A 23821-nucleotide genomic window follows, 5' to 3' on the forward strand; every position below is an offset into this window, starting at 1 on the left:
GGTCTATAAGAACACTAGGAGAGAATTATATTATCACCCCTGTGGTAAAAATTGAGAATACAACAAAATTTATCTTAATTATATTGGAACAAGCTGCAAGTACTGACTAAACCCATTAATAGGATAATTGCAAGTATATAAAAGTGATTAAAGAATAGTACAAAATCATGTTTATATACACTTTCTTATATTCTAAGTATTTTATAATTATTAACTTCATTAATTAACACAACACTGTTTTTTAAGGGTTGCTGTTCAAGATGCAGCTATATGCTAATCTTGCTTTGGTATTCCACTAATGAATATATAAAGTGAGAAAGCAATATGAAAACAAAACATATAAAAATCTCAGGTAAAATGCTATTTCAGATAGGAAAGGTGAGAATTGAATGAGTCCATAACCTAAACATCTAAATTTTAAGTAATATATCAACTACTAAATTAGAATTTATTTATAAAATGTACCAGGCAATTCTTAAAGATAGGACGTATTTTCAGTAATTTTAACAGGTACTTTTTCTTTCCAACAGTAATTTACATACAAAAGATAATATATAATGAAAGAGAAATTAAAAGAAAAAAAGGAAAGTTGCATTTAGACTATGGTAAACTGAATGGTGTACTTGTATAACTCCAGGATTCTTCACAGAATTTAGCTTATACCCAGAAAGAAATCTAATTATCAAGCTGCTAACAGCCATAAGTAAAAGCTCAGCTCAGGGTCTAAAGTAAGACAATTGAAGTGTCCTCACCACTTTGGAACTAGTTGGTCATTTGGAACCTAGGGAGTTTTCAAGAATAACACTGAGAAAATGAAAGGCTTTTGCTGGTCATTGATGTTTAAGTGACAGAAGGCAAGAGCAAAATCAATCTTACCCCGTGGAAAAATTCAGTAATTTCAGCAAAAACTGTTTAAAAACAAATGTCTCTAAAAGTATCTGTGCTATTTTATTTGCTGTTTCTTAAGCCAAAGCAAGCCATAGCTGATAGTAGATTTAATACCAACAACAAGACTATTAATGATTTTTATATATAAATTAAACAGTAATAGTATTTTATTTCCTGAAACTTTCATTTCTCATCCAAGCAAAAGGAAAAATACAGATCTTTGCAACAGATGACAGCTTAGAATTACAGCTTTTTGAAAGTCTTAAAATTCCACATGTCAAAATGCTAGATGTGTGCTACAGATGTTTAGCTACTTCTCATCAATTCCCTTTCAAAATTTAAATGTACAAAAAATGTGGGTGAATTCATTGGAAACTGAACTTCTAAGAAACAAAATACAAGTGAGCCTTGTTAAGCAAGATTTCCTTTCATAAGCAATTTCTGCAAACTATTAGATATTAAGAAATATTAAAACCATATATTTTTCTGAGGCACTTCTCACACTGAGAATTCTTTACCTGTCATTCTGAAAATAACAGAGGTAAGATTACATCAAATTATTCAGTCTCACCTAATGTCATCAAACAGGGTCACATATTCACATACCAGATACCATACTATGCACAAAGTGTCACATTAACTCTCTGCTTTAACTATTATTTTAACTTTACTAATAAGGAAGGAAAATGATTGCTTAACTATTTTTAATTTAAAAGAATATACTTCTATAATTGTCTATAGATAGAATTCAGTAGAGACTAACAAAAATTAAGAACAAGCAGTCATGTTCTTGTTTTTAAACACCTCCTGGGACAATTCAGTAGGTACTTCAAGATCAGTCCACACCTAAACACATTAGCTTTCTATTTCTTCTGTATCTCTTAATTTCAGTGAATGACACCATTATCTACCCACTTACATAAGTCAAAATAAGCTAAACATCAATAAATAATATGATATTTCCAAGCATGAATATAATATTAATTTTTGATGGAATCCAACATGAAAATAGATTTTAATATCCACTAATCAAGAATATTAATAAAAGCTACTGTGAATTACACATTTAAAAATATTTGTATTTCATTTATCACTAAAGGAATATAAAAACTTTTAATACTGTGTGTGTGTATTTATCCAATTTTCATACAATGTCTATATCACATAGTACTCCATGACACCCAGAAGTCTATGGTCCACAAGGTGAAAAATACAAAACTCTCTCTTTGAAAATAAAATATATCTGATACTGATATATTTTAGGCACTACTTATGTCTTGTCAGGCTTTTTGAAATAACCTGCCAAAGGGCTTTTCTTGCTCATGTTGTGACCCATTCTAATACAGTTCAATATGAGAGTTGTTTCTAAAACACAAATATATTTGATAGTCCCTCCCAACTAGTTTCCTTCAAAGATGTACCTTCAAGTACAGGGTGAATCTTAAACATTTCTAGAATGATATTTAAAGTAATTTTTCATTTGGTACTATCTTATCTACTCCTCCCATATGTACACAATATTGTGCTCATAACAAGATGCTTGTAGTTTGGCAGTTTGGCATGTTTTCACTCCTTCCCTTGGGAAGTTGCCCACATTATACCCTATATACACTGTTGAAACATCACCATCTGTCAAGCTTTGCCTGATTTTCTTAAGCAAATGTCAGACCCTCCCTTAACAGCACCTTGCTAATAGCTTAATATGACACATATCCTATTCCATTAAAAATTGTTGGATTAAATGTCTAACCTCCAACTAATGTGTGAGCTCCTTGAGAACTGATTCACCCTTATTTATCATTGTAACCCTAGTAGCTAGCAATGCAAGAAATATAGGGGGGAGAGAGAGAAAGAGAGAGAGAGAGAAACACGATTCCAAACCAAAACATCTATCTTTAACTTCAGATTTGTAGAACCATCTGCTTACTTCTAATTTTTAACTCAATGTCTGGTTGATTCCTCACACTCAATAAAAACAAAACAAAACAAGCCACTTGAAGTTATTTTTTCTACTTGCTTTTGTGTTTTGTCTTGTGTTATTTTGACCTAGATTGGTCCATAATTCTACTCCTATCAATAATCTATCAACGTTTCTACTCCTATCAACAATCGCTCTGTCTCCAGTTCCTCTGGCCCACATTTTTCACATTTTTCATATTTTTCATTTCTTTATTTTTTCACTTAGGTCACTTTACATTCATGGTGAGAAAAGAACTTATTATATTGACCCTCTCGTTTCACTAGATTTTAAACATTTAGAGGACAGGTCCTAATCAGTTTCCATTTCCAAAGTTCCTTCCAGAATATCATACACAAAGTAGGTTGCCAAAAATGCTCTTTAAGCCAATTATTTTTTCAAAAAATATTTCTTGCTATGACCAAAGCTATAAAGGCATCATCCTATTATTTTCATCTGTATATTGATTTAACTTATAACTTTGTTTAAGAAATTAAAGTGAAAATGATAGAATACTAAATATGATACAAAACTGTGAAAAGATGAATATTTTTCAAATTCAAATAATTTTTGTCTGTAGACATGGCTTGAATTATTGAAGAAAATGTCATGAAAAGATAATTGAGAAACACTTTGATATTTCTTTGAAATATAGACTATTAGTTCAGCATAGTATATCAAAAAAATAAAAGAGAGTTAAAGAAGAGAGAAAATAATTGTTTCTGAATGTAGTTTTGAGAGTTTATTACTGCTAGTGTAAACAAAATTGTCTTCTCATTGAAATAACAGCATAAAGCAATAGATTAAATTAGACTTTTATGAAAATAGAGATGAGACCAATAAGATTCTCTTTCAGCTAAAAATGCTTAATTTCAGGGAATAATTATATATTCTAATCACAATATATAAAAAGACATCTTAAGAATTCTCTGTTTTATAAAAATTTCCATCTGAATCCCATTTACACAGTAAGTAAACAAAAACATCCTTTTAATCAAATTGAAAAAAAAATAGTAATTGGCCACTGTTGTGTTTCCTGTGGCTAAATCTACAAAGATATTATCCAGTTAGTATTCACATATATATTGACTCATCTAAAAACCTTTAGTTCAATAAATTAATTAGAATGTACAAACATTTTAATGCTAAATAAGTTACAAAGTCATGTATAAAAAATGTTTTTATATTATTATTGAATTTGCCTTGGATTATTTGAGAAAAAAAGTCATAAAAGCACAATTAAGAAGCACTTTGAGCTGTTCTGAAATACAGATTATTTATTCAGTGTAACATACCCAAAATAAAGGACAGTAAAAAAAAAAAAATGACAAAAATAATTCTGATCCTGAGCTTATTTTTAGAAAGTTTATTGCATCCAGGGGAAACAAGAACAGCTTCTTATTTAAAGAGCCCAATAAAAGAGTAGATTAAGTAAGTCAGCCTATTATGGAAATGGAGATGAGGCCCAGAGGCTTCTTCACTTTCAGTTAAAAGCTTAATTTCAGGAAAACATTATACTTTCCAATCACCATACATAAAAAGACTTGCAAGAATTCTTCTTTTCTTAAGCTCTTTCATAATCCCTTTACACAGGTTTTCCTTTCAATGCAGATTTCAGTGTAAATGACAGTCCATTTGTGCTTCATCTCAGACTCTGACATGTCATGCTGTTGTCATGACACAGTGAACCAAATAAGCTTGGGCATATCTGGCTGAGAGCTTTTGCTGAAGAGATTGGACATGAAGTTCCATTGAATACACCCCAAATAGGAGTATGAGGGTTTGTTTCTAGTAGAGGCCCTAGCTAGATTCCATAACTTTGTGTTCTCTGTAGAGAACCTATGGAGATAGATGTTACCAAACCAAGCTTGGGTCCACTCATCTGTGTCCAGTAAAGCCAATCTACTGACACTGGGTTGTGGTGAAGGAAAGTGCAACGTTTATGGCAGTTTATTGCAGGGCACCAAGCAAGGACTCCAGGCAGCTAGTGCTTAAAAGACCTGAACTCCCTGATGGCTTTCAGGGAAAGGTTTTTAAAGACAGGATGAGGGAGGGGTGTTATGGGGTAGGTGATCATTTGTGGACATTCTTCTGATTGGTTGGTGATGAGGTAATCAGGAGTCAACATCATCAACCTTCGGGTTCCAACCAGTCTTGGGTCTCCATGCTTGTGGGCAGCATACAGTTAACTTCTTCCACCTGGTGGGAGTTTCTGTATCTGCAAAACAGCTCAAAGGACAAGGCTCAGAATTTTACCTATAGCCTTTGAAGAGGAATTAAAGGTCCTTGACTTTGTTTAATGACTAAACTATTAGTATTTTGTCTTACTTGACTCTTTTCCTTTACTTCTGTATTTTCTCACTACTTTGATTGAATTATTCTTTGGAACCCAGGGAAGGCCTAGGAAACTAAAATTTTTCTACAAACAAGAGGCAGGCAGAAGACATGGGTGGGTTTGTCCTGGGAAGGTCCCATAGGGTTCTGCTCATTTACACAGAGGCTACAAATAGAAATGAAACAGACAGTTTTTATTAAGGATTCTTTGAAACACAAGCACCACTTCTTTTGACCAAGATTACGAAGTATGAGAAAAATAGAAAGAAAAAAATAGCCTCCTCATTACTTCTATGTAGAACACAGTACTGATTGAGACTTGCAATCTCAGAGACCTCCTTTAAAAGGAACATTGAGTGTAGGGTGGAGGCAGGTGGCAGAAGGTATGACTATGGCAATGGACCACCACAGGTAGATTCTGAGGCAGGAGAAGTCTATGAGGAAGACTGGAGCAACAGAGCACAGAGAGATGATGTGTGTGACATACCAAGAAATATTTTAAGAGTGAGTGAGGATTTTGCACAGATCTGAGGCTCTTCAACCTTAGGCTGATAGGGAAAATATTCAGTGAAATTTCTTTTTTTTTAACTGAGGTACAGTTGATGTACAATATTATATGTTTCAGATGTACAATATAGTGATTCATAATGTTAAGGGAGATATAATATTCCATTTATAGTTATTATAAAATATTGGCCATATTCCGTGTGTTGTACAATATATCCTTGTAGCTTATTTATTTTATACATACTAGATGGTGCTTCATAATCCCCTACTCCTATCTTGCCCCTGCCCCCTTCTCTCTTCACAGTGATAACTGCTGGTTTATCCTCTATATCTGTGAGTCTGTTTCTGTTTTGAATTTAACTTTTTGTTTAAAGAGAGATCTTGCATTATATTTTCTCCTAGGAATTTAATTTTTTCAATTGTTATTCATAATACAGTTTTAAATTTAAATTTCTATTTATTTCTTGAGTACAGAAATAAAATTAATTGTAAGTGTTATTCTTGATTCCAGTAAATGTCTAAATTAATTTTGTAATTATAATATTTTGTCTCTAGACTTAGGGGGGGCACTTAACATAAATAATGTTATCTGTGAAAAATGTTTTCCTTTTCCAAATCTTCTTTTTTATTTCCTTTCCCTGCTTTATTTTACTGGCTGGGACATCCAGTAAAATGTTATATTGAAGTGGTGATAGCTAGTATACTCATCTCATTGCTGACCTCAGGAGGAAAGTATTAAACATAATGTTTGCTATGTAATATTTGCAGTTATTCTATCAGATTAAGTGATGTTTCTTCTCTATTTTGTATGCTAAAAGGGTTTTTTTTTTTTTGGTAACATAAATATGTCTCTAATTTTATCAAATGCTTTAACTATGATCTTATTTTAAGTGGATCTGTTATAGCAGCATATAAATTGATTTTCTTATTATCCAATCTCACAATCTTAATCTTTTAATTGGAGTATTTAGTCTATTTAGATTAGAAGTATATGGGTTTCTATATAGCATTTTATTATTTATTTTCTACTGAATTTATATGCTTTGCATTCTTTTTATCTCTCTTTTCTTGACTTCATTTGGATTAATCAATATTCTTATTATTCTATTTCTCCCCCTGCCCACTTATTAAGCCATTCACTACTTACATATTTTTACTGTTTATTTAGTGCTAACATTACAGATTACAAAATGCCTTCGTGACTAATAATGTTACCACTTCTCAAATAATGTAATAACTTAAATAACCTTACTTCTATGTCATCTTCTCTCATAATTTGTTATTTTTAACATACATTTCATTTCTATATGTATTTTAAATATCAAAATATATTACTAGAACTGTTTTGTACAGTCAGTATTACTTTATGTTTATCCATACATTTGCTCTTCTTTGGCTCCTTATTCTTTTCAATATTTTTGTGTATCTATCTGATATCTTTTTAATGTATTTTATAATATATATCTACTGGCAATGAATTCTCTCAATTTTTGTTTACCTGAAATTGTTTTTATTTTGCCCTTATTTTGGGAGGACATATTCCATTTAGAATTGAAACTAATTTCTTTGAACTACATAGCATTCTATTATTTTCTGTCTTCCACTATTTCTGTTGAGAGGCCACATCTCAAAATTATTGTTTTTTTTTCCCTGAAGGAAATATGTTTATTTCCTCTGGCTGATTTTACATTTTTTCTGTCTGTATTTGTCACGAATTTGATCATAATGAGTCTAGATATAGTTTTCATTGCATTTTTCATACTTGAGTCTATAGAGCTTCTGAAATCTGAGGGTTAATATCTTTCATCAGTTTGGATAATTCTGGGCTATTGTGTATATGAATATATTTTTCTGTACATTATCTTTCTCTTCTTTCCATTGTTTCCCAACTCATCTCCCTCTCCCTTTCTCCCACCTCTCTTTCCTCCTCCCCACCTCCATCCCTTTCTGTCTCACACACACACCCACACACATTTCCTTTGCTATATTTTATCTGGGAAAACCCATTCCTCGTATTATGCATCATTTTGAAGTAATCAAGAGAGGATGAAAACTACACTCGATCCTTTGCAGCATCTCTGAAAGAAATCTGATAGCCATCAGCCACCTAAAAAGAGAAAAGAAAACTGAATTCATGGAGACAGAAACACCAATTTTAAAGAGGAAAATTGTCAGTAAAGGCCTATTTTGAGAAAATTTCATTGTTTAAACAGCCAGCTCTAAAATCGCTCCAATAGAGCAGTAATAGTCTCCTAGTAAATCCGTAGGACTGAAAAGCAATTACACCCCAGCCACTATGCCAAATAGTCCTATTAGTGGCTCTATCTGGCTTCTAAGGACGTTATGTTCAACCATGTCAAACACAGTTCAGAGAGTTAAGAGCATAAAGGAAGAAAAGTCCCCTTTGGTTCCTTACAAATAAACCCATAGAGGCCATGGAATTTAATCAGGCCAACTTGTCTAATGGGCCTTGCTGAAAGATGATCTAGGGGTGGGATGAACTGGGAGATGGTGGTTGACAATATATACTGTTGATACTATGTATAAGATTGATAACCAATGAAAACCTACTGTACAGCACAGGGAACTCAGTACTCAGTGCTCTGTGGTGACCTAAATGGGAAGGAAATCCAAAAAAGAGGGGATATATGTATACGTATAGCTGATTCACTTTGCTGTACAGTAGAAACTAACACAACATTGTAAAGCAGTGATACTCCAATAAAAAAAAAGAAAGATGATCTAAAATATATCACAAAATCTCCATTAACTGAGATGAAAATGTAGCTTGTACTGGCTTCCCTGGTAGCACAGTGGTTGAGAATCTGCCTGCCAATGCAGGGGACACGGGTTCAAGCCCTGGTCTGGGAAGATCCCACATGCCACGGAGCAACTAAGCCCATGCGCCACAACTACTGAGCCTGCTCTCTAGAGCCCATGAATCACAACTGCTGAGCCCACGTGCCTAGAGCCCATCCTCTGCAACAAGAGAAGCCACCGCCCACGCACCACAACGAAGAGTAGCTCCCACTCGCCACAACTAGAGAAAGCCTGCCCGTAGCAACGAAGACCCAACACAGCCAAAAATAAATAAATAAAATAAATAAATTTATTTTTAAAAAACTGTAGCTTGTACTAAAGAGTGCCTTTAAAAATTATTTTTTAATACTAGAGGTAGATCTTCAATGGACTGAATTGTGTCTCCCCCTTCTCAAATTCATATGTTGAAGCTCTAACTCTCAGTGTGACTGTATTTGGAAATAGGGCTTTTTGGAAGTAATTAAGGTTAAATGAGATTATAAGGATGGTATCTTAATCCAATAAATTGGTGGCATAATAAGATTATAAGAAAAGGAAGAGAGCACTCTCCCCCCACCCTCTCTCTCTCTCTCTTTACTATATGAGGGCCCAACAAAAAGGCAGCCACCTGCAAGGCAGGAAAGAACCTTCATCAGGAACCATATCAGCCAGCACCCTGGTCTTGGGCTTCTAGCCTCCAGAATTGTGAGAAAATTAATTTCTGTTGTTTTACCTAGTCTATTATACTTTGTTATGGCAGCCTGACCTGACAAATACTTTATTGAGTTCCTGGCACTGTCCTAGATGTGTTATGGCCATTACCTCACTTAACCTCATGCCAGTGGTAACAAGTATTTTCTCTACATTGTTAACAATCAAGAAATTGGTCTGAGAAATAATGTTTTGAATTACTCATAGATTTGTTTGGCTCCAGTGATCTTTGTATATCATATAAACAACCCCTCAGCAAATGAAAGATTCAGGTTGGAAACAATTAAAATACATTGAAAGGAAAAGAGGACCCATTGCACTAAACCTCCTGGACAGGGGAGACTTGCAGGCTTAGTAACCCAGGATCAATTAAATATTTCTCTTCATTATTTGGATGCATTGCATGACATAATCTCCTCCAACTCCCTCCCCCAATTATTATATTGTAATATAAACACAAAAGCCTATGTATAGCATTTTAATCATAAATATAGAAAAGTTTATCTGAATACTCCAGATCGTGCTATTTTTAGATGGATTGTAAGCTTACTGGGGACAAAGACAGAATTTCATTTTTATTTGTAGCTATCATAATTTTCATTCAAATCCCATGAATAAAGAATGCTGTTAGTAAGTAGTAAATCTAGTGTTTTTGGCATAATAATGAAAGGAGTTGGGTTTATTTTTACTGAGTGCCTCTGGGAGACATCAGATTGGATAATTATTTTTAAATAGAAATAAACTTTGTCCTGTATTGTTTTTTTTTTTTTTTTGGCCACGTGACGCGGCATCTGCGATCTTAGTTTCCTGAGCAAGGATCGAACCCTTGTCCCTTGCAGTGGAAGCGTGGAGTCTTAACCACTGGACGTCCAGGGAAGTCCCAGATTGGATAATTGACATGTTAGCATAGTGTACTATTTGAAGAATGTCCTATCTGCCTTTAAAAATATTTTTTTGATTGATGAATTATCTCAAGTTTGACATATTTGTGTTAGATTTCTAGCTCCAGAACTTACTGTGTAGTCCTGGGCAAGTTACTTAAAAGCCTCTGTTTTATGATCTGTAAAATGGGAAAAAATAGAATTTATTCATAAAGACTGATATAATATTTAAATAATGTATAAAAGTTGTTTAGCACAGGGCTTAGTAAATATTTATTACTCAATATCGTTTGTTTTACTATGTCGTTGTGGTTATATCCTAGAATTTCTCAAATCAGAGTGCCCACAAGTGGATTTGACAATTGGATTTAGTTCTTTCAAGATGCACAGCATCATAAACATACATTTGATACAATTAGATATTTTACATTCATCCACTCATCAAACTAATCAGGACAACTATTTTGGTACATTTTAAGGATCAAACAGAACTCTTTATCCTAAGATTCCAGCTTAGATTTTAAAAGGTTTAGATTATGCAAAATACAAGGCTAAAAGATACAGATTATAATTGATTTGTTAGTGAGATATTAGAGAAATTTATTTAAATGGAAAAACATTGACAATTTTTTCAAGTAACTTTTGAACAAGATCCATGACAGTGAACATGTACTAGTCATGTTGTACTCCTTTTGTTCAAGATGCATTTGAGGATATCACTTCCCCAGAGGATGATCACTCTGCATTCTTTTCTCCATGAGGTTATAGGTACAAATTAATGCACATGGCCATAGCTGCTTCTTTTCTACAACAATATGTATTGAAACAAAATATTAGTGCTAGTTCAAAATATTGAGTTAAATAAAATATAGTTGGCAGAAAAAATAAATCATTTGACAGTTTAGAATTTGTAGTTTGTTTTTTTTTAGGGCAGCAAAACTGTTAAAGGTAGGGAGAGTTTATTAAGCATAGAAACATAAACTCTTAATGACATCTCATTGGTACCCATTTAATTTTTTCTATATCCAGAGGATGTCTCCGTGACTACTTCTCCATTATTCACCACAAAAAAAGTGCTTCATAAAAGCTATCAAAATCAATTAGAGTTTGTCCACTCTGGGGGGCCAATGAGGCAGAGAATTAACCTCCAACTAATTTCCAAAGTCATTTACCAGCTGATGGCTTAGTACATTTACTGCCACAGGCACCAGGCGCTTTGGAACATTTGCAAAACGCATGCTGTAGAGTGCAGGAATTGTATCTTCTGGGTCATGATAGATCCATGAGCAATGTTTGTTTATTTTACACTCATAAAGTCCCCTGAGGTCCAGGAAATACACAATTTAATTTTATTATTAAATAATTTATTATTAAATGTATCTAAAATCAATAAATTCTGTGCTCTCTAATGCAAACTAAAAAATTTCCAGTCACTTTGTTAAATTATTCTGAAGGGCACAACGCAGATAGAGCATTAATATGAGTTCAGATGAATTTTATCTTGAATTCCTTTTATAATAACCAGGAACCAACTCCAGATATTATGACTTCTACAGATGATGATACCTCTTATAATAATCAATTGCTTAAAGTAAAAATAAAGTCATAATGACTTAATAGATACTGTGGTCTAATTACCTTCTAGGTTCTAAATTATTGGAATAGCTATTACAAACATATTAACTCTCCATGGGCACACTCTTCAGTTGTCTAAAGATTTAGTCAAAACCTGACTATTTTATATTTTTACAGATTACAGTTTATATCATTTGAGAGTCTGATTTGGACATTACTCTAAAATTTGGAAATTTTTAAATTATATATTTAAGCATGTATATGTGGGTAATAAGTATCACTTTATATGAAAGCATTAACTGAATATGAAATAAGCTAGGAAGAAAATTTCTCCAAAGGTGTCAGGATAACAGGATGAGAAAATGTATCCATGTGCTCAGCATCAACACGTCTACGAAAATCCTCCTTATGCATTCTGCCAGACAGATAAATTAATCTACATCAGCCTCTAAGAAAGATAACCTAATAAAGATGCAGTGTGAAAGGAAATTGATATTGGGTTGGGGAAAAGAACAAATGAAGTATTTATTAGGATGTATTCAGACTAGCATTTCCAATACTGGTTGATCAAATGAGACTTTAAATATCCACATTTTCAAAAGACTGAAAACACTTAATAGCATTTGTTTTGTTTTGCTACTGCAGTCTAACCAGGTATAATGTTTCCTAATTCAGTCTTGATAATATTTATCTCATTAGTTCAAAGGCCTTTGGTTTATAATCATTATGTTATACATATAGAAAGAGCTCTCAAGACAGTCACAACATCAGATAAATCAGATAAATATATTCAAAGGGCTGGTGATGCACTTCTGAAGATTTTGATACTGAGGCCTTCTCAAACCAGGATAACTAGCAGCTTGACAGAAGAATCTAGTATAAACTAAAATACAAAATCTCGGTACTTTTTCACATAAACAGGAAATACCAAAAGAAATTCTAGTTTTCAATGGATTACTTTGACATATATCTCCCCCCATATCCTATCAATAGGGATTCATTGCCTCCAGTTAGAGGGTTATTTTATAAAATAGTTGAGAAATATTATTAAGAGAAGCAAAACTACCAGGATTCTCATTTAACAGTTTTTAAAAAGGGAATTTTCTGTGTTGTTTTAAAATATCATCATAAATAAAATTGATATACTCACACAATGTTCTCCTCTTATAAATTACATACATATACAACCACACACATACTGTCATGTGATTATTATCAAAACCTAGGTAAATCAAACACCGTCTTGCTTATTCAGATCTTCTCTTTGACAATATCAGTGAATAAAATCCTGCAAATGAAGCAGATGGCATAAATAAGCTGCTGATACCAACACATAGCATGTGCAAAAGATTAATTGAACTGCCTCATCATGAATTATATATATGTGTGTGTATTTATATGTATATAGAGAGAGACTGATATATATTTAGAACTAAATGATGTTATTCCCGTAGTTTAGTGTGATGACATTAATTATAATAATAATTCTAACACTACTAAAAATAAACCATGAAACTATGAAAGTATTAAAACAATTAAATCTTATTTAACCCCTCATGGTATTGGAAATGCCATTTAAATGGGCTTTAAAAATTGAAGAGTCACCTTAATCTAAAGATGATGGCATTCTGCTGGTTGGTGTTCTGTGCAAAGGCCATTGAAGGTTGCAGGCTCCGGATACTTTTTCAAAAATAATTTACCCAGAAAAGTATACAACAATTTCAAAACGGCACTAAAGAACTAGTGATACAGTTGGCTGGCTCTGGTTCTCAAACATACGAAAACAGATCTGAGCTGGTTTCATGCCAGCTTTTGATGATGTTGCACAACTGATCTCTCAGCACCACTGAGAGATGCCCTATTTCCAGGATCCCATATTATGAATTCCGCTTTCTGACCCCAATATCTTATTCTTATGGGCTTTGGAGGCAGGTAGATGGGGGTTAAAATTCTGACTGTCATAATAAATCATCACCTTGGACAAATTACAGAATTTCTCTGAGGATAAATTTAAATTGATTCTCAGATTTTTTGTAAATATTAGAAAATAAATTATACATGAAATTGCCCTCCAAATAGATAACATTCAACAAATGCTCTTTCATTTTCTTCTAGAACTCTTCACCCTGATAATTAACAATCATCCTTTCTTACTGTCCTTTTTCTCCTTGAGTGCCTGACCACATGTGGACTCCATAGTCAATCATTTGAACTTTGTTCTCACTTTAGATTTAATTTTTTAAAAACTCTTTTCTGTGGTATCCATCTCTTGTTAAACCTATATTAACCCAGCAATTTTTTAAAACTACACCTATTACTGGCACACTTAGCACAACCAGAGGAGATCATGTACAATCATGTTAATTACATGTGCTAGTCAATATCTTTTCTAAAATTGAGGCTCATGTTTCAGAATTGCTGATGGATATTACAGTAATGTTTCAGATGAACCTCAAACTCACAGTGTCCAGATAAAATCTTTTTTGCATATCTTTTCTTTTTTTTCCAGTTTCATTGAGATATAAATGACATATAACATTGTATCTGTTTAAGGTGTACAACATAATTATTTAATATGTGTATATATTGTGAAATGATTACCATAATAAGTTTAGCTGACATCTGTTACTTCACATAGTTACAAATTTTTTTCTTGTGATGAAAACTTGTAAGATCTACTTTTTTAGCAACTTTCAAATATTGTTAACTATAGTCACCATGCTGTGCATTACATCTCCAGAACTTATTCATAACACAAAGTTTGTATTTTTTGACAACCTTCACCCATTTCGCCCACCCATCCCATCTCCCGACTCTGGCAACCACCCATCTGTTCTCTCTGTTTCTATGACTTTGTTTTTTCTTTTAGATTCCACATATAAGTGAGATCTTGATCTTTTTTTGTCTGATATTTTTCACTTAGCATAATTCCTTCAAGGCCCATCCATGCTGTTGTAAATGACAGGAGTTCCTTCTTTTTTATGGATATATATATTATATATATATATATATACATACATATAACATTCTCTTTATCCATTCATCCATCCATGGACACTTAGGTTGTTTCCATGTCTTGGCCACTGTAAATAACGTTGCAATGGGGATGCTGATATTTCTTCAAGATAGTGATTTCATTTCCTTTGAATATATGCCCAGAAGTGTAATTGCTGGATCATATAGTAGTTCTATTTTTTAATTTTCTGAGGAACCACTGTTTTCCATAGTGGTTGCACCAATTTGCATTCCCACTAATAGTGCACTTTTGCGTTTTCCTGATGATTAGTGATGTTGAGCACCTTTTCATGTACCTCTTGGCTCATTTGTATGTCTTCTTTGGAAAAATATCTATTCAGATCCTCTGCTCATTTTTTTAATCAGATTCGTTTTGGCCATTGAGTTGTATGAGTTCTTTATATATTTTGGATATTAACCCCTTATCAGATATATGATTTGCAAATATTTTCTTGCATTCAGTAGGTTCTAGTTTCCTTTGCTGTGCAAAAGCTTTTTAGTTTAGTGTAGTCCTACTTATTTATTTTCACTTTTGACACCTTTGCTTTTGGTATCAAATCCAAAAATCATTCCAAGACCAATGTTAAGGAACTTATGCCCTATATTTTCTTCTAGCAGTTTAATGGTTTTAGTTCTTATGTTTAAGCCTTTAATCCATTTTGAGTCGATTTTTGTGTAGAGTGTAAGAAGGGGTCCAGTTTCATTCCCTTGCATTTGGCTATCCAGTTTTCCCAACACCATTTATTAAAGAGACTCTTCTTTCCCTATTGTATATTCTTGACTCCTTTGTCATAAGTTAATTGACCATATATGTGCAAGTTTATTTCTGGGCTTTCAATTCTGTTCCACTGATCTATATGTCTGTTTTTATGATAATAACATACTGTTTTGATTACTATAACTTTGTAATATAGTTTGAAATCAGGGCATGTGATGTCTCCAGCTTTGTTCTTCTTTCTCAAGATTGCTCTGGCTATTCAAGATCTTTTGTGGTTCCATACAAATTTTAGCATTGTTTTTTCTATTTCTGTGAAAAATGCCAGTGGGATTTTGATAGGGATTGCATGAATCTATATATTTTGGGTGTAGTGTGGACATTGAAATGATATTAATTCTTCCATTTCATGTGCATTAGATATCTTTCCATTTATTTGTGTCTTCACTTAAAATCTTATTACCTATTTCTCAAATTTGCTGTGTTTGTCATTCTTCCAGTGTTCAAGCTTGAATAAATGAACTTATCTACTCTTCTGATTGATGATCTTGAGTAGATTTAACTACTTCCCAAATTATTAGCTACATTACAGTTCTCAGTTTGTACCTGAGGCAGAACAATACATAAACAAACAAAATGAAAACTCAATTGTGAAGCTAGTTTTCTAATCATGTCTCCCTTAAAGTTATCCAAGAAGATAATTTCCTAGTTTTCATCCTGGGTCTTGGCATTATTCCCTATTTTTTTTTAAATGTATTTTCTTATTCATCTAAGTGGGCTCTATACCAGCTTCTTCTTATACATCTCTCTATTTAAAATCAAGCTTTAATTTTGATGTCCAATCTGAGCTCTAATCAATGATTCCTGAAATGATGAGAACACCACCAAATTTTGTGAATTTCCTTCTGATATTGGAGACATGTTCATTTAACTATATGTTGTCTGACATCTAACCTTATCATCATATTTCCATTCTCACAAAATCCTAATGGTGGTACATGTCAGGTTTTACCCTAAAACTGTCTTAACATATATAAACTATCTCATTTTCCCGACCAAAATCTGGAAAAACAAATCGTATAGGTATTGATGTTTAAAAGTAGTATGAGAGGATCATGTCCAAGTATTTGTTTTGGACCTTTTCTCCCACAATTAATAAATATAAAACTGGACAAAATACATGGAGCACCTCTTCTCATACAATGAACAACGGGCAGCAAAAGGCTATTATCTTTGAGAGAAGGTAAACATAAGAGGTAAACCCCACAGTTACTTTAGCTTTTTCCTGGTAGAACTTTCCATATCATAGCACAGGGAAGAATAAACCAAACATACTGGGACAACTGGATAGAAACATGCAAAAGAATGAATTTAGACCCTTATTTCACACAATATAAAAACATTAGCTAAAAATTGATCAAATATCTAAATGGAAGAACTGAAACTATAAAACCCTTGGAAGAAAACATAGGGCTAAATCTTTAAAACCTTGATTTGGCAAAAAAATTCTTAAGTATGACACCAAAAGCCTGATTCAAAAATCACCATCAATCAACAGTGAAATTATGTGAGAAAATAAGCCCTAATTTTAAAACCACTTTTAGATGCATATCATTTTTCTTGAAATTAAAAGCATCATAACTGAAACTGAAGACTATGATGAAGAGACTGTGAATACCATAGTAAAGTACCTGTGGTAGACAGAATTCTCAAATGGCCCCCAGCATTCCTGGCCCTGCTATCCAAACCTTTGTGTCATCACCTCCCCTTGGGTGCAGGTAAAACTGACTTGCTTCTTACCAATGAAATATGGTGAAAGTGATCAGATAGTTACACCTCTGAGTGTATTACATTGTATGAAACTCTGTCTTAGCAGATTGAAAAGAGATTTCCTGTTAACCTTGAAGACACAAACTGCCATGTTGTGGAGAAGGCCATGTGATGTGAAATAGGGGAAGCCTCTAGGAACTGCAGACCTCATGCTCCAATCACGAGGAAGTGAATGCTGCAAACAAGTACCTTGGAAAAGGACCAACCCTGAACCTCAGACAAAATGCCAGTCCTGGACAACACTTTCAGCCAGGTGAGACTGACTGTGAGCAGAAGACACAGTTAACCTATACCTGGGCTCCTACATAGGAAACAGTAAGATAACAAATAGGTGTTTCAAGCCTCAAAGTTTGTAGTAATTTGTTATGCAGCTTTAGAAAGCTAAAACAATACCCGAAGGGAAACAAGCTCTCCAGATAAAATAAACTGGTCACATATTTTCTAGTAAATATTTTGAGGTCATTATTAACTGTCTCCATGAGTTCTTAATTTTCCCATTAAGTATTGGTATATACATACTTAAAAATATCCAACTTAAATATTTATTCTTAGTTTCATTATTATAACACTGCTTTTTAAACCATCCCTTGGGCTTTAAACTGCTCTAAAATGCAGACTTCTTCAAAGGATGCACTTTATCTCAATTTCTTTCATTAACAGCTTATCAGTATGTCAAACTTGAATCTGCTACTTTTAAATATTAATTTAATGATGAAATTTAAATTGTTTGTCTAAGAATGAATTAAATTACCAAGTCAATTGTGTTTATAAACCCAAACATAATGGTATCCTAAAAACATCTGAGAAAATGATCTCCCAATGGGAATTTATACTTCTCTGTACTACTATATACTCAGAAGGATGACAAGAGTACAAGAAAGGGAAGGAAAAAGGAAATGAGGAAGGAATGAAGAAAGGGAGAGAAGAGGAGAGATAGCAATGGTATTCATATTTTTATAACCCCCATAGGGCCAAATTTAGAGAAGGGCACAGAATAGCTTGTTAGTAAATATATGTTGCATGATAATTTAAAATAAACAAATGTTCAATTAGCACTCAGATGAGGAAAGTCCTGGAGTTGGGGAAAGAAAGATAAATTTTTCACATAAATGTGTGTGGTTGAGTATTAGTGTGTGTTTGTGGATGTGTGTGTGTGTGTGTGTGTGTGTGTGCGTGCATGCAAATCTAGAGGAATGGTCTTTGGGGGAAAGACACCAAGAACTCTAAGAACTGTTTAGCTGGACAAAAATGGATATAATTGAGGTAAAATCTCATTTCATTTGTACCTCTTTTGTTTTTTAAAGGACAGTACTGTTTTTGTTCATTGATTTTTCACATATAATTGAGTCATGTTGACATGTTAAGAGTTACCTCATTATACTCAATGATAGTTTTCCCTTGAACTATATGGTCACCTGAACCTTAGTGCTTACTATAATGCTAATAGCAATTTCCTTTTGAATTTCTAATTTTTCTGAATCATATCAGCTTCTGGTCATGATGCCTTGGTGTCTAAAATGTACGATAACTTCATAAGAGAAAATAGATAAAGCTTATAAAGCTTTTGAATCATCTACTATTATACTTAAAGTTAAATGATTTTTTATCACTCTTAGAAATCAGTGACCTAGTCAGAATGAAAAACTATCTTTCCTTTGGAAGTTGTCAGAAAATGGTTAAAGGAACTTAAAGAAAAACTCTAAAGAAAATAATTTGAAGACGAAAGGACACATTTTCTTAGAAATACCATGGCCATGTAATTTTTTAAAACTATTAAATTTATGAAATAACATGTCAGTATAACAAATCATGTTGGTAATTTTCAAATGGTTGAGTGCTATAAAATGCCTTTGATATACCTGAGGTTTGACTTCTAAAGGAATCTTATATTTCTGAATCATTGATTGAATTTTTTGAGCTCTTTCAATACTAGGAGGCACAAAGATCTATGAGAATCCACTAGAAACTGAACCAAGAGGCCACACTTGAAAAAAATGTTATTTTCTTTGTAAAAATAAGTGATGATAGGAAGGTGAAGAAAATAGAATACAATTTTTTTTTCATGTTTTCAGTCAACAGGTACTAAAAGAATAGAAAAAATCTTTCCAAAATGCTAGTAGTTAAGTGTACACCATAGTCCTGGTGCCCAAATTCCTTTCAAACTGGAAATTCTCAGGAAGTGAAAGGCCATGTTTCAACACTCAGGAAGCTGAAAACCATGAGCCATATTTAAGTTCATATAAAAATACTCACAATGTGCATGAATATATATTATCAGATAACATTTCTAATGATGCCTACTCCTCTCAAAAACATCATTACAAAAATAATGGACATGTTGCTTGTGATTTGTTGTTGCCTAGAAAAATTTACTTTCTTATTTCAATTGGAGGATAGCAGAACCCCTAGAGGTACTAGACTGTGTGATTCCTAGCTGACCATCTGCCCCAACTGCAAGTAGAGATGGTCATTTGCTGCTTCTATCACCCAATATGACTTGTGCATGTACCTATTACGGATCCATTAACACTATATTTGCAGTTGTAGTTTATATATCGTCTCTGTTTGTCTCTAATGCCGGTTGGGGACGTTTCTTATTCTCATTCCTTTCAGGATACCCTAGCACCTTGACAAGGCCAGGCACACAATAAGCACCAATAAAAATATATTGAATAAATATTAACAACTTTCAGGACTAAACCCAGCTCAGTCTCACTTTCTGTAAAGTTATGTCCCACCTTTGAATGTATCCTACCTTTAATATTTAGGTCAGGACAAACTATATAAGAAGGTAATCTTTTCTCATATTTGCTTGCTGTTACCAACATTCACACACTATTTCTTTCCTGTAATTGTTTTTATCACTCATCTATTAAGAAAGAGCCCAGAAGGTAGGGGCAAGATGGCGGAAGAGTAAGACGCGGAGATCACCTTCCTTCCCACAGATACAGCAGAAATACATCTACACGTGGAACTGCTCCTACAGAACACCCACTGAACGCTGGCAGAAGACGTCAGACCTCCCAAAAGGCAAGAAAATCCCCACGTACTTGGGTAGGGTAAAAGAAAAAAGAAATAACAGAGACAAAAGAATAGGGACGGGTCCTGCACCAGTGGGAGGGAGCCGTGAAGGAGGAAAGGTTTCCAGGCACTAGGAAGCCCCTTTGCGGGCAGAGACTGCGGGTGGCAGAGGGGGGAAGCTTCGGAGCCGCGGAGTAGAGCGCAGCCACAGGGGTGCGGAGGGCAAAGCGGAGAGACTCCCGCACAGAGGCTCGGCGCCAACCAGCACTCACCAGCCCGAGAGGCTTGTCTGCTCACTCGCCAGGGCGGGCGGGGGCTGGGAGCTGAGGCTCGGGCTTTGGTGCGAGCCGGGAGGGAGTCCGGGAAAAAGTCTGCAGCTGCCGAAGAGGCAAGAGACTTTTTCTTGCCTCTTTGTTTCGCGGCGCGCAAGGAGAGGGGATTCAGAGCGCTGCCTAAACGAAATCCAGAGACGGGTGCGAGCCGCGGCTATCAGCGCGGATCCCACAGCAACAGGGGTGCAGAGGGAAAAACGGAGAGATTCCCGCACAGAGGCTCAACGCCGAGCAGCGCTCACCAGCCCGAGAGGCTTGTCTGCTCACCCGCTGGGGCAGGCGGGGCTGGGAGCTGAGGTGCGGGCTTCGGTCGGATCGCAGGGAGAGGACTGGGGTTGGCAGCGTGAACACAGCCTGAAGGGGTTGGCGTGCCGCTGCGAGCCGGGAGGGAGCCGGAGAGGAGGTCTGCAGCCGCTGAAGAGGCAAGAGACTTTTTCTTGCCTCTTTGTTTCGCGGCGCGCAAGGAGAGGGGATTCAGAGCGCCGCCTAGACGAACTCCAGAGGCGGGCGCGAGCCGCGGCTAACAGCGCGGACCCCAGAGACTGGTAGGAAACGCTAAGGCTGCTGCTGCAGCCACCAAGAAGCCTGTGTGCGAGCACAGGTCACTCCCCACACCGCCCCTCCCGGGAGCCGGTGCAGCTCGCCACTGCCAGGCTCCCGTGATCCAGGGACAACTTCCCCGGGAGAACACACGGCGCGCCTCAGGCTGCTGCAACGACGCCTCTGACGCCGCAGGCTCGCCCCGCCTCCTCCGTACCGCTCCCTCCCCTGGCCTGAGTGAGCCAGAGCCCCCGAAGCAGCTGCTCCTTTAACCCCGTTCTGTCTGGGCGGGGAACGGACGCCCTCAGGCAACGTACATGCAGAGGCGGGTCCAAATCCAAAGCTGAACACTGGGAGCTGTACGAACAAAGAAGAGAAAGGGAAATCTCCCCCAGCAGCCTCAGAAGCAGCTGATTAAAGCTCCACAAACAACTTGATGTGCCTGCATCTGTTGAATACCTGAATAGACAACGAATCATCCCAAATTCAAAAGGTGGACTTTAGGAGCAGGATATATTAATTTCCCCTTTTCCTTTTTTTGTGAGTGTATATGTGTATGCTTCTGGGTGAGATTTTGTCTGTATAGCTTTGCTTTCACCATCAGTCCTAGGGTTAGGTCCGTCCATTTTTTTTTTTTTTTTTTTTTTTTACTTAAAAAAATTTTTTTTTCCTAATATATATTTTCTTAATAATTTTTTCCGTATTTTCTATTTTTAGAAATTAAAAAATTTTTTAATAAGTTTTTTCATATTTTTTATTTTAAAAAATTAAAAATTTTTTTTCTTAATAAATTTTTTTCTTAAAAATCTTTTTCTTATTTTTTATTATAAAAAATTAATAAATCTGTTTCTAAAAATTAAAAATAAAATTTTTCTGAATACATTTACTCTTAATAATTTTTTTTCTTATTTTTTATTATAATAGCTTTATTTTATTTTATCCTCTTTTTATCTTTCTGTTTTTTTCTCCCTTATATTCTGACCTGTGTGGATGAAAGGCTCTTGGTGCTCCAGCCAGGCATCAGGGCTGTGCCTCTGAGGTGGGAGAGCCAACTTCAGGACACTGGTCCACAAGAGACCTACCAGCTCCACGTAATACCAAACAGCAAAAATCTCTCAGAGATCTCCATCTCAACATCAAGACCCAGCTTCACTCAACGACCAGCAAGCTACAGGGCTGGACACCCTATGCCAAACAAGTAGCAAGACAGGAACACAGCCCCATCCATTAGCAGGGAGGCTGCCTAAAATCATAAGGCCACAGACATCCCAAAACACACCACCAGACGTGGACGTGCCCACCAGAAAGACAAGATTCAACCTCATCCACCAGAACACAGGCAATAGTCCCCTCCACCAGGAAGCCTACACAACCCACTGAACCAACCTTACCCACTGGGGACAGATACCAAAAACAACGGGAACTACGAACCTGCAGCCTGTGAAAAGGAGACCCCAAACACAGTAAGATAAGCAAAATGAGACGACAGAAAAACACACAGCAGATGAAGGAGCAGGGTCAAAACACACCAGACCTAACAAATGAAGAGGAAATAGGTAGTCTACCTGAAAAAGAATTCAGAATAATGATAGTAAGGATGATCCAAAATCTTGGAAATAGAATAGACAAAATGCAAGAAACATTTAACAAGGACATAGAAGAACTAAAGAGGAACCAAGCAACGATGAAAAACACAATAAATGAAATTAAAAATACTCTAGATGGGATCAATAGCAGAATAACTGAGGCAGAAGAAAGGATAAGTGACCTGGAAGATAAAATGGTGGAAATAACTACTGCAGAGCAGGATAAAGAAAAAAGAATGAAAAGAACTGAGGACAGTCTCAGAGACCTCTGGGACAACATTAAACGCACCAACATTCGAATTATAGGGGTCCCAGAAGAAGAAGAGAAAAAGAAAGGGACTGAGAAAATATTTGAAGAGATTATAGTTGAAAACTTCCCTAATATGGGAAAGGAAATAGTTAATCAAGTCCAGGAAGCACAGAGAGTCCCATACAGGATAAACCCAAGGAGAAACACGCCAAGACACATATTAATCAAACTGTCAAAAATTAAATATAAAGAAAACATATTAAAAGCAGCAAGGGAAAAACAACAAATAACACACAAGGGAATCCCCATAAGGTTAACATCTGATCTTTCAGCAGAAACTCTGCAAGCCAGAAGGGAGTGGCAGGATATACTTAAAGTGATGAAGGAGAAAAACCTACAACCAAGGTTACTCTACCCAGCAAGGATCTCATTCAGATTTGATGGAGAAATTAAAACCTTTACAGACAAGCAAAAGCTGAGAGAGTTCAGCACCACCAAACCAGCTTTACAACAAATGCTAAAGGAACTTCTCTAGGCAGGAAACACAAGAGAAGGAAAACACCTACAATAACAAACCCAAAACATTTAAGAAAATGGGAATGGGAACATACATATTGATAATTACCTTGAATGTAAATGGATTAAATGCTCCCACCAAAAGACACAGACTGGCTGAATGGATACAAAAACAAGACCCATATATATGCTGTCTACAAGAGACCCACTTCAGACCTAGAGACACATACAGACTGAAAGTGAGGGGATGGAAAAAGATATTCCATGCAAATGGAAATCAAAAGAAAGCTGGAGTAGCAATTCTTATATCAGACAAAATAGACTTTAAAATAAAGAATATTATAAGAGACAAAGAAGGACACTA

This window comes from Balaenoptera ricei, chromosome 9, assembly GCF_028023285.1.
Source record: "Balaenoptera ricei isolate mBalRic1 chromosome 9, mBalRic1.hap2, whole genome shotgun sequence".
In the NCBI taxonomy this organism is placed as follows: Eukaryota; Metazoa; Chordata; class Mammalia; order Artiodactyla; family Balaenopteridae; genus Balaenoptera; species Balaenoptera ricei.